A 4,336-nucleotide genomic window follows, 5' to 3' on the forward strand; every position below is an offset into this window, starting at 1 on the left:
GGTTTATCTTGTGCTTAATTGAGTGGATTTTATCAACTCTTTACCCACTTATTCATACTATTTGCATGGTTTTACATTTGCCTTCCTAATTATGTGCTTTGATTGAAAACATGCTTCTTTGGCCTTAAGTTCCCTATGTTTAATCCTCTCTTATTACCATTAGATGCCTTGATATGTGTGTTAAGTGTTTTCAGATATTATAGGGCAGGAATGGCTCAGAGGATGGAAAGGAAGAATGCAAAAATGGAAGGAATACAAGAAGATGGAGAAACTGCTAAGTTGTCCAGCCTGACCTCTTCGCACTCAAACGGCTATAACTTTAGCTACAGAGGTCCAAACGACGCGGTTTTAGTTGCGTTGGAAAGCTAACGTTCGGGGCTTCGATTTGATATATAATATTCTATAGTTGCCCTGACGCTAGGTAACGCGAACGCGTGATCCACGCGGACGCGTCGCATCTGCGAACTTCAATCTGCGCGGCCGCGTGGGCGACGCCTCCGCGTCACTTGCCCGCGACCTGAACGTACCAGAATACGCAGGGGGCGATTTTTGAGCTATTTTGACCCAGTTTTCGGCGCGGAAAACACAGATTAGAGGCTATAAAGTTGGGGAATGCATCCATTCATCATCATGCTCTCATAATTCACGATTTTAGGATTAGATGTAGTTTTTAGAGAGAGAGGTTCTCTCCTTTTTCTTAGGATTTAGGATTTTAGGATTTCTATTAGTTTAGTTCAATTCATCTTCATTCCAGGTTCTATATTCCTTCAATATTTATTTTCTACTTTTATTTACTCTAAAACTTTTATTTGTATTTGATTTATGTTGCCCAATTGGCTTATGAACCTTTCCATGTTATGACTTGAATTTATATTTAGATGTAGTTTGATTGCTTTATTTACATGAATGCTTTTAATTTAATTTAGATATTTTCCCTTTTGGCTTTGGTTGATTAATTGGTGACTCTTGAGTTATCAAACTCATTGTTGATTGAAAATTGGAATTCTTCAGGAATTGATTCGAGAACCAATAACTCTAACTTTTCCCAAGGGAAGACTGGGACTTGAGGATTTGAATTAATTCATCCACTTAACTTACCTTCATAGTTAGAGGTTAACAAAGTGGGAGAAAAATCCAATTCTCATCACAATTGATAAGGATAACTAGGATAGGACTTCCAGTTTTTATACCTTGCCAAGAGATTTTATTATTGTTAATTTATTTTACTTGTCATTTAAATATACCTGTGCCCATTGCCCAAACTTCAAAACCTCGATTTACAATCTTCATAACCAATAATAAGAATATACCTCCCTGCAATTCCTTGAGAAGACGACCCGAGGTTTAAATACTCGGTTATCAATTTTAAAGGGGTTTGTTACTTGTGACAACCAAAACGTTTGCACGAAGGAATTTCTGTTGTTTTAGAATCTATATCTACAACGCGACTATTCTTATAAAATTCTTTACTAGCAAAAATCCTAATGTCACAAGCATAAGTGAAGAACGACGAAGGAAGTAAAGAAATCGAAAGAAGAACCAACCTGAAAATGAAGAGAAAACGCCGAAGAAATTGGAGACGGAGAAGCAAAAACTGGAATTGCCTTCGAACAAAAAAGGCACCCACAGCCACCAATGGCATCACAAAGAAGAAGCGGAAACGAAAAATCCCAAAAGAAAAGAAGCACAAACGAAGCGGAAGAATAAGAGAGAAAAGGGGGAAGTTACAGCGAGCAACAATGAAGAGAAACTGAAAAGAAAAAGTTTTGGTGTAAATTCAAGAATAAAACAAGAAAGCAGGAGACAAAGAAATGGAATGCTAAGAAATTAATGGGCATTAAAAACCATTGCACATTCCCAAGACAGGGAACGCCTGTTTTCGAAATTAAAGAAAAAGGAAGAAACGCTCCGTATTCAGAAAGGGTCTCTACACAGAAGAAGTCGACAAATGCTCGAGTTCGGTTTCACCCGAAGAGGACCGAAGTCATAAAACAAAGGACTCGACCTCGAGAGGGAGACCGCACTCGAGCAGGGGCACTGTTCATACCCTGGGTCGAGCTGTCCGACCCGAATTGTCTGGCGACAAGTCGACCGACCTCTTCAGGTCAGAACTACCCAACCTCTTCTCAAAGAGTTCAGCCAGATCACCAGAAAAGCCCAAAAGGGGCCCAAACAGAGGAACACGACCCAAATCCCAAGACAGCCCAAGCCTAGAAGGACAAGGACGGTCCCCTTGAAGATAAGATAACTCCACTCAAAGATAAGATAAGATAACTATCTTATAAGATAACTATCTTATCTCCAGAAAAGATCACTCTACAACATTATAAATACACTGGAGCACCCAGGTATAACTTATACTCTGATTCTACTAAAAACATGCTTAATACCCTTGCTAACTTAAGCATCGGAGTCCCTTGCATGTACCACCACCCTCCGATGGCGAAGGATCAGCACCACCACCAAGTCCAACAAGTCAGACACGGCGGCTCCGGCCACCATCATCAAGTTGGACTCAACAGCTCCGACCAGTACAGAAGATCTCATCCGAGATCGACCTACAGTTTCAGGTAACCCTCGGAACAGATACCAAAAATTGTTGCTGTTGGCCGTAAGTCGGCACCTGAAACTGCTGGGCATATGCCGGCTTTTGAAATTGCTACTCATATGTCGGCACCTGATACTGGTGCTCATACCCTAACACCTAGAACTGGTGGTCATATACCGGCACCTAAAACTAGTGCTCATATGTCAGAACTTAAATAATTTTAGCACCGTTAAACTAATATTCACAGTAGTAATAATAATAATAATAATTAACAATGATAACAGTAATGATAACAAACCTTAAGGATACTTGAAATCCTTGGTCATAGCCTGGTGCCTAATAGTGGTGCTCATATCCCGGCACCTAAAACTGTTGCTCATGAGGGGGATTTTGCTGTTGAAGTCCAGCTAGTGATGGTGGTTGTTCCTGTGGTTCATTCACGTCCGCCTTTTTACCTGCAACTCTATCTGACAATCATAGGTGATGCTCGTACTACTGTGTACCACTCGTAGTACACCGGAAGAGGATGAAAGTCGACAATCTGGTCCCCTAACTGTAGTGTATTATAACGGCCAGAATTTCACATGTTAACCCATTCACTATTTCTATTGCTCCATTCATGGTTCTGTGGGCTGCTCAATCTCCTGCAACGAGCATCACCAATTTGAAATGCTGGGTCTGGTCGAAGCTGTTATAGCCCAAATTGTCATCTAACTTGGTCTGTTGGGTACCACTCCATACACTCGAATGACACTAACAACGGCTTTGTGAAGCACATAAACAAATTTACGATTAGGTCGTCAGGAACCACCACTTCCATATATGGCCTCCATATAAACTGCACATCAGTAACCATCAAGATGATTAGTAATGATATTATTCAAAATAAGCAGCTTAACATAAATTGTTAAAAGCTACCTCATTGACTCCCATGTTATTGAGTTGTCGCCTAAAGTGCGCCGTAGACCTTCGCGTATATCTTGTTAGTCGGTGCTAATGACTCCACCTAAACAAGATTAGAATGATTATAATCAGAATAATAACAACAATAACAACAACAACAAAAATGACAACAACAATAATAATGATAACGATAAAAAATACCGGCGAGCAAGTGGAACACCAACATCGGCGAGTTCATTGCGAGGAATAGGTGCCAGAAACAGCATAGGCTCCCACGCCCCAAAAAAAAAGTAGAACGAGGGGCTCATTTATCTCTTTACAGTTGTATCGTGATGCACGACACAACGACATGTACAGATGTTCCAGACTAGCTGCCCCCTAACTGTATAGTGAAATCTAGGGAAAATCTCGAAGTAGAGGCAAAAACTTTGAGTCCAAAGAATTGGTGACTGCTGTCCGTTCTACCTGTGACGGACTCCCCATTAATTGAGAGGCCAAGTATATGTGTCACAGTCACTTCGCCGATTGAAAGGTAAAACATATAAGTTTCAGACCTCCATCGTTCCACCAAAGTACTAAGAAGTGGAGAATAGCCTCTTATTTCACCTATTTGCGAAATGTGGTGAAATCCAATTAATGCTAGTGCTGCTGCAACTATCTCGTTAAAGATTTCTAGTAGATCAAGCTTTTTGAACAACAAATTCTTGATTGCTTACAAAAAAGAATAATTATTAATATTACTTGATAACTATAATTGGTGTTAATAATAACATTAATAATAATATTAATAATTAGCCACAATAATAACGGTCACAATAATAATAATATATTAATAATAATTAATAATATATTCAAAAAATAATAATAAAAATATAATAATAATAT

This window comes from Arachis duranensis, chromosome 7, assembly GCF_000817695.3.
Source record: "Arachis duranensis cultivar V14167 chromosome 7, aradu.V14167.gnm2.J7QH, whole genome shotgun sequence".
NCBI lineage: Eukaryota > Viridiplantae > Streptophyta > Magnoliopsida > Fabales > Fabaceae > Arachis > Arachis duranensis.